The sequence below is a fragment of the Propithecus coquereli genome, unplaced genomic scaffold (assembly GCF_000956105.1).
Source record: "Propithecus coquereli isolate 6110/MARCELLA unplaced genomic scaffold, Pcoq_1.0 Scaffold279, whole genome shotgun sequence".
In the NCBI taxonomy this organism is placed as follows: Eukaryota; Metazoa; Chordata; class Mammalia; order Primates; family Indriidae; genus Propithecus; species Propithecus coquereli.
Window position 1 is genome coordinate 832,638 of NW_012148385.1, and position 14,231 is coordinate 846,868.

Below are 14,231 nucleotides of genomic sequence, written 5' to 3' on the forward strand. Positions count from 1 at the left end.
TTGCTTAGATGCAGTTGCTCTACTGCTTGCCTATTTCATTCTCTTTCCAGCAGGTGGAAGAAACTGCCGGTGGAGGCGAGAAAGAGAGCATCCCCTTCCTATTTGCTTTCTCACTCTTCCGTGAGTTCACTCGCCATCGGAAACAAGCAAAGAGAGCACCTGACTGTCTCCAAGGCCAAGAATGGCCTTGGCAGGGAGGATATTTCTCTTGTCAGACTCCTAGACTGTCTTCATTATTTGGGGTCAAATTCCTTTCTGGTTTCATAGAGAAGTTACTGTTGCTCTATAGAGAGATCATTTGGGGTGGAAGACAGCTCTGGCTTTGAATCAGAAGAGTATGGTTTGAGTTATTACTCTATTATTTACTGGCTATTCTAGGACAAACAATTTACTATTACTTGTATACTGAGGCTCAATTTTCTCAACTATCAAATGGGGATAATATTATTTACCCTTACAACTTCTCCATGTAAAGAATTACATTATTGTAAATAAAATAATACATATGATAAAAACAAAGTGTAGAACACTGTGTAATACAAGGTATCACAATTTAGAAAATGCCTCAGAGGCAAACTGACCTAAGATGGCCACTTTTCTAATTCTGAGAAGAATTAGAATGCAGATAAACAAGATCCTCATCCTCCTAGTGAAAGAATTTTAGGCTAGGCTAATAGGCCTTGGAATTAGGCCAATTTTCTTGTCTCAACTTTACAGAAGGACATAGACTTTGAAATGTGCCAGACCCTAGGAGTCCCTTGTCATATGGAATCTTTCATTGATCAATAATTGAATAGGCAAATTGAACCCTAGAAATATGGCTTTTTAAAGACAATCTCTGTCAACTCAACCATAACCAGACTTGAAACCTGGATGTTATAAAGTGAGAGAGAATGGTTCAGGATAGAAATAGGATGGATAATCAGTCTTCCTTTCATATTCAGAATATATCTTAGTTAAAATTCCAGCTAATATAGAACCAATATAGCTTCTCCTTCATTGTATTTAATATGTAATCATAAATCTAGGGATTTCAAAATAAAACCATAGCAAAACACATTTTGTTGCATTGCTGGGAAGCACTAAGGATGAGTAGTCTATAGGAACAATAATATAGAAATTATTTCTTTTCAAGGTTTTAATATTGGATTTGCCACTAATCAAATGATGTAACCTTGGATTGCTTAACCAGTGAGATAATCACCCAGAGTTCTAAAATGTGTCCATTCATTCATCTAACATGGGCTTGCCAGCTGCTATCTAGATGCTGGGAATACTGGCATGGAGCACCATGGTTCCTGCCGTTGAATGCCCATCAGTCTCCTCTGGCTCAAAAGAGGTCTTCCCCTAAGAAAACAGGATGGGATGGAGGTGAGGGTGTAGAAAGTGGGAAAGGAGGGCAGAAAAAGAATGCTAGCGAGTCAACAAAGAGTCTAGCAAATATAAGGATTAGCAGAAAATGCAGATCCACCTTGAAAGTGAGAAGTATTGGACTAAAGCAGTTTGTTAGTGGGAGCATTACACATTCATCTGATGGAGCAGTCAGGGTGCCTGAACCCAGACCCAACTTCATCTGTCAAGCCTCATGCCCTGGAGGGGCAGGGGGAGATAGTGTTTATACTCTGTTCTCAGTCCAGGGTCTTCTTGACAAATTTCTCTCATGTACCGAATTTAACAGTATATTTTCAAGACTTCCAGGTGCACATTTTGTGTTTTATAAGATATAGCAATAGGTTTTTAATGTGGAGCTTCAATTCTTCACCTACTTTCAGTGCTCAGTATTTGAGATACAATAGGTTAAATAAAAGAAATACTCATGTCTTGTTCACTTTTGTATTCTAACATTTTAAGAATCATCTTGTTATTATTACTATTATCATATTATGTGAGAAAAATACCAAAGTTTCAGTGTGACCCATGGTCATTTATTATTTGAACAAGATTATTTTCATTTACTTTGTTTCAAATCTTAAAATTTGTGGTTCTCCATAAAATAGCAGAAAGCTGCCTAATCTTTTCAAATAACAGAGTGCTGACGTGGAGTTTAAAGTCCCCTTCATTTTAACTCAGGTTCAATTTCCTTTGAAATACCTAGAAGCATTCCTCATACTGAAAGAAAACAACTTGTGTGTTCATGTTTGTAAAAATTGTACTGTGAACCTAAAACATAAAGCAAACCATTGTGTAGGTGTGTCTTGTATTGAACCTAGAATTTGGTAGCTTTCTGGCAAGCTGATCTAAAATATAGTACTTTTGTGATTCCTTAACTGTCAAAATTTATTGAGTATTCATCGTGCAGAGCATCGCAGAATTAAGCAAATAAGAAAAGATGCTATTTGTGTCTTCAAAAAGATAATGTTATTTTGGCATTGAAATATTTGTTTTCAGAAACCTTATAGCAGCAACAAAATAGGTAGACTATGGGCCATATTGCGTAGCTCCCCTCTCCTATTTTGATATCCTTTTTGGTACCCAATAGCCTCTGCTGGTCTCTCAGAGGCCCTTATGACTCATTTCCAGAAGTTTCCTCATTTCAATTCCTTCTTTTATTATGCCCCTATCGAAATTACTTGCTTATAATCTATTTTCTTAGAGGCCAGTTTCCAAAGTGACAGCTAGCTAATCTGGTAAACTAATCCATGCTAAGGTACATTCTAGTTTTATTCCTTTGAGTAACATATGACATTTTAACTGTCTTTTTAGAGACAATATCTTAATGCACAGGCACAACCCTATTGGCAGGGATTTTCACATGTATAATGGGTCTTTTGGTGTCCCTCAAATACATCATTTGAGGGGCTGCCAACATTGTCTCCCTGTCTTGAGGGCTGGAAAGAAAAGAAATGGGCTAAGACTTTGAATTGCTTGAGGAGTTCCTAACTTCATGCTTGCCAAAACCCACGAGGGCCAGGCAGGTCCATCCACACCTTTGTAGGATCCTCTGTTTCAACAAGCCCAGCCCAGTTTTCCATAATTCCTATTGGGGAAAAATATATTTCTCTATAAAGGGGTACGAGTGACATTTTCGGCAGGACAAGCCTTTGTTTTTCCTAATGGTATTAAACATGGCAGGAAATTTTGGCATTTCTAGTCTCGACCCACTAAATTCCAATAGCATCTCCTCCCTTTCATCCCCACCTGCCCAGTCACCATGACAACCAACATGACTCCCACACATTTCCCAAAATGTGGAACAATGCTGGTGAGAACTTAGGCAATCCTTTTAGAGCCAGTTAGAACTTTCTCCATAGGAAGCACAACATACCCCATCAGCCTCACCTTCAAAGGGGTTGAGTGGCCTTTGACCTCCAATGACCAGATTCAAGAATACAGTGTACGTGTGGGAAAGGGTAAAACTTTCCCCCTCAACATCCTCAATCTAATTTTAGCTTGCTATCTTGCCTTGAGTCAGAAATTCAGACTAAAAGAATGGGGAATTTTTTTGAAGGTAAAGGCTTTCTTTGGATGGCAGCTTACTGAGGAATAATTTGGCAGTTTGACATTGATCTTCCCAATATTGTGACAACATCACTTAAGAAACCATTCCCTTTGGGGATAGCACAACTTAAGAATTTTATCTAACTGAAGTTGGAGTCACATTCTATCTCATGATCAAAAGATCATTTTTTTGGAATCATAAGTAAGGAAAAATTGGAATGCGAGTACTATTCAGCTATTTATTCAGTACTTACTGTGAGTGAGGCACTGTGCCAGGAAGTAGGGTTAGAGACTTCCAGAAGATAAGCCTCTGCCCTCCAGTGAGGGACAGGCCATGAAACATGTCACTCCCTTCACTATTATGTTGGCTATAATAGAGGAAGTAACAAGGCAACAACTAGGGGAACTTAAGGAGGGAGGAACAATTACCTGAATTTCATATATTGTTAATCCTACAATGAATGATAGGAGAATGATAGGATTTATATGCTGGTCTCTCTGGATTCCCAGAGGCAGGCAAGTTATGCAAGGTGAGTGAAACCATCCTATCTTGATGTGAAACAATTCTGTCCCCTCACATGCCATGGCAACACATCAAAATTTTTATTTTTAAAAATTTCCTTCTTGGGCCCGGCACGGTGGCTCACGCCTGTAATCCTAGCACTCTGGGAGGCCGAGGCAGGAGGATTGCTTGAGGTCAGGAGTTCAAGACCAGCCTGAGCAAGAGTGAGATCCCGTCTCTATTACAAATAGAAAGAAATTAGCCAAACAACTAAAAATAGAAAAAATTAGCTGGGCATGGTGGTGCGTGCCTGTAGTCCCAGCTACCTGGGAGGCTGAGGCAGGAGGATTGCTTGAGCCCAGGAGTTTGAGGTTGCTGTGAGCTAGGCTGACACCATGGCACTCTAGCCCAGGCAAGAGAGTGAGACTCTGTCTCAAAAAAAAAAAAAAAAATTTCCTTCTTGATACAATTTTTAGTGAATCAATTTGTATTAATTTTATTAATTTTTATGATTTTGGGATTAAATGTTTTTAAGATACTGGTGAGAATAAGAACTATATATCATTATAACAGAACGCATTGCAGTTTATGGTGTGTAAATCACAGTTTCAGGGGCTATAAAGAGTTTCATTGGGAGAGTAAAGTCCTTTTGTTTTCCTTTAGATAAGATATTCATGTAGAAGGCTCATGAATGTCAGCAGTGATATTTTATTCAATAATGCTCAAAGAAGGTGATTGACAAGAAAATTATATGGAGAATAATTTTCAAAATACTTTATTTAAAAAGTAGAATATACAATATCTTAGAAGCTTTGAGTAAGTGGAAGATAGGGGCATGAGTTTAAGAGTATCAATATATTTTAGCAATATTAATGGTTTATTCTGAATGTAAGAATTAAGATTGGCTTCCTTATAAAATATTGAACATTTAGTATGTAATGATGCTCATCAAGTTGTTATAGGTGGTTAAATTGTTAGTTATGTTGATAAGAAAATCAATTATATTTCTTCCCTAATGACCCATATTTTGGTCAGGTGCCAATTTAGGACAATAAACTCACTCTACTGTGAGTTCCAGGAATGCGGGAGCCATATCAACATTGCTGTCTCTATCCCACATTTCTGAGCACAGTGTCAAGCACATAGAAAACCCTCGAAGGGGTGGATAAGTTGAAAAGCATTCGCTTTCTTCTGGTGCAGCAGCCACAGTCCTTGGTGATTCTCCCTCTGAACCATGCTCAACACAAACAACTCTGAGTGCTAACAATAACGACTCTCATCATTATGCATTTATTCCATGCCAGGCACATGATGGCTCTTATTTCATTTAATTATTAAATTAACCTCATGGCATAAGCATTATTATCAACATTTTCAGATGATGAAACTGAGGCTTAGAGGGGCCAGTAGTTTTCTCCAGATAACATGATACTGAAATGCAAATCTGCAAATCTGGTCTCTAAGGCCTGGGTCTATGTATGGAGTGCCTACTATGAGTGAGGTACTGCACTGGGAAGTAGGGATAGAGACTTCCATAAGATAAGCCTATGTAAACGTGTCATTCCCTTCACTATTAAGTGGGCTATAATAGAGGAAGTAACGAGGCAGCAACAAGTAGAACTTAAGGAGGGAGGAACAATTACCTGAATTTAAAGTTCTTGTTAATCCTACGATGATAGGAGAATGATAGAATTTATGCGTTTTGGTCTCTCTGAATTCCCAGAGGCAGGCAAGTTATGCAGGGTGAGCAAAACCATCCCATCTGGGTGTCAAACAATCCTGCCCCCAGGTCCTAGCTCTCTCCAGGCAACCCCGCCTGGCTCAGGACTGTTCAGCAGGCCAGCGAGTGTGTGCCGAACACTGCTGCTGAGCCTGTACAATGTTTGCATTGAATGTCCCAAATACAATTCTTGCATGATAAGTGTACTTTGCACACTACTCCTACCAACTTGGAAAGCTTCTCCCGGTTATTTCTGGCAGTCACAGAATGGATGCCTCATGTGTAGAGACAAATCAAGTCTTTCCTTTCCTACTTGGATTCCCTCTTGCCAGTGTCCACTGTGTCTGAAGCCACTGTGAGGGGCAGCTCTGTTAAGCAGTCCATCCACCCATGCCAAGGATGTCTGCGCCTAGTCTGGCCTAAGTTGCCTTTACCCAGCTGAGCCTCAGGATGTGGGGTAATGGTGGGGTAATAACTAACTTCCGTCTGCAGTCAACTGGGCTCCAAGACCCCACCGCTACCACGTAGTGCTCCCACTAGGTTTCACTCCCCTATTCATCATCTATAAGCAAAAGCTTGTCCCAACAACAAAAGGAAACAGCAGTTCTCTTTGTGTTCCATCTCCTGTTTATATATATCTAATAAAAAATGTTTTCTTTCCCTATTATTAATATATGAGAAAACACACATATACTCTCACACAGGGGCCTTGAAGATAGAAGTCTGGCCTCAAACTACACAATCATCCATTTCCATTACTAAACCAGAATAATAAGCCATTTATATTAATTGTACTTGCCTCGTATTTGCGTAACTAAAAGAAATCATCCTGGTGGGTTTTTTCCAAAACAAAGAAACAGTTTACATTAAAGACAAATAAATACTCACTTGTAGAGACCAAAAGCAAAAAAAAAAAACAGACCAAAAAACACCAGTTTTGAAGTTCAATCTCAGCCAAGACACTCAATTCATATAGGTGAAGAAATCTAGAGTCAGAATATTAAATCTGGTGGTGAAAATCATAGCAGAGCCAGGGTTAGAATGTAGGTTTTCTGATTCCTCGTCTAAAGCTCTTTCTTGGGGGAGGAAGGGAGGAGGAGATCGAGAGAGGTGTACTGTAGTTTGATACTTTTTCCCTTGCAGGAGAAAGAAGAATGGATTTCTCTGTTCCTGCCTCGGTTAGTTTTGGTCATTTTCTAGGTATGTGTCATTGCTGGCTCTTGCATTTTCAACACAGCCGACTCTTGTACACTGAGCTCAGTGTCTCCGTGGTTTTCTGGAATGCTCAACATGAGCCTCTTTTAAGGGGAGAGTTGCACAGGCTGCCTAAACATTGCACAGACCTCCTCATTCTAAAAATAAGCTGTCTGTTTGGGGTGAAATTGTTAAATGATTATCAAGGCTCATTTTATTGTAGCTTGAATTATGTCTGAATTCCTTTTACTCTTTTCTTTTTCAACTTCCTGTGTTCTGATCCATCTTTCCACCTTCATGTTTTTATCTTTGAACAAACTGACTATTATATGCTCCCCATAGCCTAGAATTATTTATTTATGCTTCCTAATAAGTACATTTCTCCAAATTTTCATTAATGTTCAAACCTTTTCCCTTAGTGTGGTTGCCTAGATATATCGCCGGAGGGCCTGGAACATTTTGCCAGAACCAAGTAAAATATTAATATTCTGCTCATTCTCCCTCTCCCTGATCCAGGAGGGGCTCCTTTCCCTCATCTTCATCGGGAAGCAGAAACCTACGCATCTGCCAGCTTCAGTAATGCTCTTGGCTGTTCCGAGTGTGACGTGGAAAGAAATGTTGGGGGCAGGTTTGTAGCAGCTGTTTCACCACATTCCTGTAAAAATGGCTGCAAGCAGAGACTGCTCCTCTCAAGGCACAAGAAGGCCTTCTCCTGCCCTGGTGACTATGGGGAGGAGGTCTGTCCACTCACTGCCTTGGTGGATCCCTGTTAGAATGCAGGGTCTCAGACTTGAGGATGTATAAGGACCACCTGGGGGTGCAGAGTCTTGGGTTGCACCCCTAGGCTCTTAGGATTCTGTGCATCTAGGCCAGAGCCCAGGGACCCTTTAGCAGCAACCCCAGGTGATTCTGATGCAGGCTGTCTGCAGCGCATTCTTTGAGAAATACTCACTAGGGCTTTAGAATTAGGTTCATTATCCTTTAAAAAAATCTTTTTTTAAAAAAACTGTGGCTGGATAGCCAGTTTGGGGGAATATTACAAGGAAATTCACAAACAGACAAGGAAGTGGACCAGATTTCTCAAGTCCTTTCCACCTCTACGATTCTACGATTCTGCACTTTCTAAGCTTATGTATACGACCTCTGAATCCATGGAATTTAGGAGAAATTTCTTGGCATCATTCTCTCCCTTCTGAAGAGCCTGCAAGATGAAAGTTTATACTAGAATGTAGAAAATGTGGGTATAGAAGCTTTGGCACCTTCTTGGAATTATTCTTTGCTAACTAAACAAACCCACAGTCCACAACGTATGGTCACTCCTCATTGTCACATGGGCATAGTTGCTTGGTTTTACAAGATTAGGACTGAAGTGGGTAGTTTCTGAAAATAGGAGAAGAGGAGGAATGTGCCCTGAGAACTGAGGCGAGCCTTAGAAAACTGAAGGGGAGGATTTGGAACACTGGTACAGGGCAGGGCTCCCTTATGTGATTGTGGAGGGGACGAGGACGCTTCCGTATAAAATTCCTCTAGAGAGGCTAAGGTGCTGAGGAGTGACAAGGCTTCAAACTCTGTAAAGATAAAGCTTAAGATATATGCCTGGAAGATGGTTTCTTAAATTCACAGCATCATATACAAAGGATTCCCATAAAAAATTTCCAGAAAGCTGTTTTCAACACGGAGGGGTAAAATTGCCGTAGAAAGTTGGAGTGGGGTAGGAAGAATGAAAATGAACTAGAGAGTATAAAAATAGGTCTTTGGCTTTGGCGCCGTGACTTTTCTTATTCTGTTTATCTTATTCAGGAGGCAAGACACACAGTAGAATTGCGGAGAAAAAGACCTGATCAAGTGGCAACCTCAGCTAATAGAAGGATGGAAATTCTGAATAAAGCTGAAGTAGATGCCACTTCATTCTCATACTTCAGAGAAAGGGCTGCAAACCCTGACTCAGAGGCAGCCTTAGTCTGGCTGTTAAATGATAAATATACATTTAAACACACATGAAAATCTAGCCAAGAACTTCCCTATGAGTTGCCTTTCATATGCAAATAGAAATCGTGGATTTCTAACCGGGATGTTGTAAAGGAGGATAAGAGAGCAGGCTGGGGAGAAGACCCTTTAAGAAAAATCAAAGTCAGATAGGAAAGAAGACTCAAAGTGGATAAGAAAATTCAGAAGAAACCCTCAATCTAGATGGTCTACAAAAGCAGAGAATGCAGAAGGGGTGGGACCTAGCACAGTGCCTGGTACTCAGGGACATTCTATAAATATTCATGGCAGGAAGGGAGGAAGAACCCAGCTTCCTAGTAAAAGCTTAGTAAATTGTTGGAACACGTGGTTACAAAGTGAGCCCTGTTGTGACTAAAAGACAAATGGGACCAAACTTAGAATCCAAACAGAAAAGGATATTAGTACTTCCTTTCGGAGACCAATGCAGAAGCGTGACTCAGGGCAGGAAAGTAAAGCAGGAGGCTTGGGTCATCGGTAAATGATCTGGAGGCACATGTGACACAGACTAGAAGCATGGCACAAAGATGTGCCTGGCAGGGACATTTCTGCCCAGAGCCCAGGAGAGCGAATGCCTTGAGGTCGTGCTTTGTTTTATTCCTTCTGTTCACAGTTAGCTCTCCCAGCCCCCTTCCCCTTTCTCAAACCCCTCTTTCTACGTAAAATTTCATTCTGCTCCAAAACCATCTGTGTATGTTGAAATGCAGTGGACAGACAGGGTAGAAGAAAGGAAGTGAGTTAAAGAGGAAGTAGGAAAAGGCCAAGCTACGAAGGCACAGTTTTAGAGAGAGGCATTTTCTTTCTCTTTTGCTCCTGGATATTGGCTTAAGACAGACTCTAAAAATTTGTCATCAGATTAGCTGGGGTAACATTCTCCAATTTTTATGTGGGGGGCAGGTAGGTTTTGCTATATGTGTTCAGGTAGACTTCATTGGTTAGTAAGTCCTGAGCTCCAGCAACAAGAATTTCCTGCCTGTGTTCTCTGTGCTAGACTGCAGCATCGAGAGAAGCAACCACTCTAGCCTTGCCCTTCTGGACCACACAGCCCAGTGAGGGAGAAATAATCACACAGGATTATTCATTTGCTTAAAGAAAAGGACAGGTTGCCATGAGAGTTCTTAATAGGGAAACATGTCTGAGGAGGTGACATTTAAGCTGAGACCTGAAAAGTGAGTAAGATTTCACCAGTAGCAAAGAGGAAGGATGAGGGTTTTAGGCAGGACAAACATGTGCAGGAGCAGAGACGGGTCCCAAATGACAACTTAGGAGGGGCTTTAGAGGCAGCAATTTGACTGAGTGGGGGGCTAGAAGCTGTTTTTGCACAGCATTCTATATAAGGTTTATAAAATATCGTATCAAAGAAAGGATGGGCTTCATGCATATTATAAGATATAACCACCACCTGCCCCCCCGCCCTGTGCTGCTACTATGCAGGAGACATGAGAAAGGTCTGCTATATCCGAAGATCCTAAAGAAGGCAATTGTGGCTGGAGCACAGAACTTTAGTGGGAGACTGGCTAAAGATGAAGCCAAAATTTAAGCAGAGGCAGAGTGGCCTTATAGGGAATGTTACAAATTTTTAATTTCATTCTGAATATAATGGGAAGCCATTAAGGGTTTTAAGCTGGACAGTTACATGACCGGATTTATGTATAAGAAGATCACTCTGGCTCCTGGAGAGAAATGGATTGCAAGGGACAAGGAGCTAACATCAGTTGAGTCTCTGTGTGTGCCTCTTCCTGAACAATAGACATGTATTACTTCATTTAATTCTCACAACTGCTCTGAGAAGTGTGGACTATTATCTTCACTTTACAAGTGAGGAAACCGAGACCCTTTGAGGTTACATGGATTACCCAGAGTAACACAAAGAGAAGCAAGAAAATGAGTACAATTCGTTCTATTATTGTGCAGTTAATTTATGGGGCATATTACACACCCAATAAAATCTCAGTGATTGTTTTGTTGTAAAATTCTGTAAGTAGGTGACGGTCAGATCCAGAATACAGTGATCAGGGAAGGGTTAATACATGGTTTTGCAGCAAGGAAGTTTATGATCCTGGCTGCTCATCTGAGACATACTGGATATAGCCATGTATGATAGAGGCTATTATAGGATTTTGCTCTTAAAAACCTCTCTTATCATTGTTAGATGTGCCAAAGAACTCTTTTTATTGCTTTGATCTTTTTGTCAGGTTGTTTTCCAGGAAGTGGTTGCTAGGAGTGAAAGAGTTTTATTATTTAGAGATAAGCAGAGCCTAGATACCTCATTCCCTTAAAAAGTACAAAAAAGTAGAGAACCTTATAGTAATTGACTTGAAAATTATTTTCGTGACACTGTTTGTACAGTCCACCTGCTTTCTGTTTACTTGTGGTTATCTCCTTTCTCTAATGACTCTCTGAAAGCACACACTAAGCTTTGCACCAAAACACTGTCCTGGATACTGCTGGAGGAGTCTGACTGCCAGGGCTTTTCAGAGCCAATAGCTGTCTCTAATGACAGCGAGCACGTGCACTCTCGGTGACCACAGAGTCCCTTGCAATGAGTGTAAGTGCTAGCCAGCTGCATGGCACATGAATTGCCCTCAGATATAGTTGTCTTTATATTCTGATAATGTCTATCACTGGGGGAAAAACTGAAGTTTGAAAAAGATTGAAGTTTTACTAACCAGGCCACAGAGACACTGTTCCACACCCTGGGACAAATTCCTACTCAGGTCCCGAAGTTCATGATAGTGTTGGGCCCCTTGGCTGTGTATCCCTTTGCTCTTTCTCATACATCCCTTAGCAATATCTTTGATTATTAACCTAAAAGTGTGTACCCTTTATCGCTCTTGCAAAACTGCCATGTGCTAGGCTGTTTATAGCTTTTGTCTAGTCACTGCATTTAAAACATTCTTTAACCTTGTTTGGTATTTCAAATGTGTCGCCTGCAATTCCCATGGTATCTGTTGGAAAATAAAAATAGACATGAGATTTCATCAATAAGTGTCTGATAACCTCCAGATAAAAGCCACAGCTGTATGTAATCAGTGCTCAGAATCACAGTTGGGACCCAGGTGGCACCTTTGAGGTCACTGGGGCCAACCTTCCACTCTATTGATGTGGGAACTGAGACCTTGACAGGTCGAGGGGCTTGTCCATGTCAGCTGGTTAGGTAATGGCTGGGCTGGAGCTAGAAATCCAGTTTCCTGATTCTCCATTCAGAAGATTTTAGAGAACTAAACATAGTATTAAATTTTTTAATAAACAGATATAAATTTACTCTTTGGAATAGGACTTAAAATTTATTTATTGGATTTCTCGCTGTACAAAGACTTGATTTTCTGCTTGACATTTGGGCAGATCCTAGGAAGTTTACATGCTTAATTAAGCCACTTCCTTTGGTCCATTTCAGAAATTATTGAGGAAAAGCTACAGTTATGAAGGAGACTAAGTTTGCTCCAGAATCTCCATCTTTGCTGCCATTCTCTCTTTTTCCTTTGGTGTTTCTCTCTGTTTCTGCTATCTTAAGATATGCATCCAAATGTGTTCCTGGGCCCTGGGCTTTACATGCTTACAATGTAGGACAGCCCTTCATGTCTAGACCTTTTCTCATTTCCTCCTTTGCCTACATAAACTCACCTGTGCTGTCCTGCGGTCCCCAACCCCCGGTCTGCAGCCTGTTAGGGACTGGGCCACAGAGCTCTGCTGCTGCCACCCGCCCCCGTCTGTGGAAAAATTGTCTTCCATGAAACTTAGGAAGTGGGGTGGCACACAGCAGGAGGTCATTGGTGGGTGACTGGTTCGAGCAGGCTTTGCCGCTCTCCATGGCTCCTGTCAACACCTGAGCTCCGCCTCCCCCTACTTCCATGGAAAAATTGTTTTCCTTGAAACCAGTCCCTGGTGCCAAGAAGGTTGGGGACCGCTGGATACTATCCCCTTAGCTCCTCCTTTCAGGAGGATGTTAGCAAAGGTCATAGCAAATCCACACAAATGTCTTCTGTTTTTGCCTATCACAGGATGTCAAGTTCTCCCTGTTTCAGTCACTCTCTTACATTAAGACACTATTTCTAGAAACCACTGTTAAATGCTATCAGTGTTAGCTGGGAGGTAAAATCCATGAAGGCAGCACTATGTGAAGACAATGCTCCCCGGCAAATAAGAATGATTATCAGTTATAATGGCAGAGGGAGAGAGTAGAAAATTATGCATTGACTTTTAAAGCTTATAGTGACATTTCCTTGGCCAAAGCAAGTTGCATGGGTACATCCAACTTCGAGGGCACAAGGATGTGCAATCCTATGCAGGAGGAGACTGGGAATGTTTAGTGAATAGTGCTAATAACAACACCCCAGATTACTTGTAATTCCCTGAACCCATTTAACTTCACTCTTTTTGGGTCTTGAAATAGTGCCCTTGTCATCCTTATACAACTGGATTTCTACCTAGCAAATGTTACCTCCTTTCTAGAATATTCCCTAATCTGCCTGATACAATTCATTTCTATGTCATTTTATCCATTGAATATATACATATGTAATATTTGTAGCAGCCAAAATGCTGTATTTTAATTGGGAGTTTGTGTATCTGTGTCTTGTATACCTCCTCAAACATAAAAACTATATCATTCATCTGTGTAATTTTAGATCCTATCACAGTGGTTGGCACCGGTGGACAGTCATCAAAAACAAGGTGTCCATAAAGGCCCTTTGTGGTTTGAATTTTCAATCAATTTCCTCCTCTTTATGAAATGCAATGGAGAAGGAATTTATTCAAGATTCAAATAAAATTGTGAAAGCTTCATTTGTTCTAATACATTTCTTCTATTTTCCAGTTAATAAACTCCTATGTTACATTAAATAGCCTCAATTATGTTACTTTTCATATTCAAAATGATGGTGGACATATCAAAAGCTAATATAGCCTGTAATTAAATATGCTAACACTTGAAACATTTGGAATTTTTGGACTTCATGAACATTCTATATTTGCATTGCTTAATCATTTGCATGGTCAAAATGTAGATTAGATCATGTTGTTTCCCCTGATTAAAAATCAAAACAAAACAAAAAACTCCAATGGCTTTGCATAGCAATGAAAATAAAATTTCAAGTCCTTAACTCTGGCCCACAAGGCCCTATTTGAGCTGTGCTTTGTGCTTCTCCAACTTCATTTCCTCCACACTCCCCCACTTAACTGGCCATACACCCCTCTCTTCTTTTTGGCACTTGCTAAGCTCACTCTGGGTCTCTGCCCATCATATACCTTCTGTCTGGCAATGCCATAGCTATAAATTATATAAGACTGTGTCTCTGACCTCGAAAACTTAGACTTCTACCCATTTATTAATCTACTTAATAAACTTAAAGTGTCTCCTATATCCTGGGTATA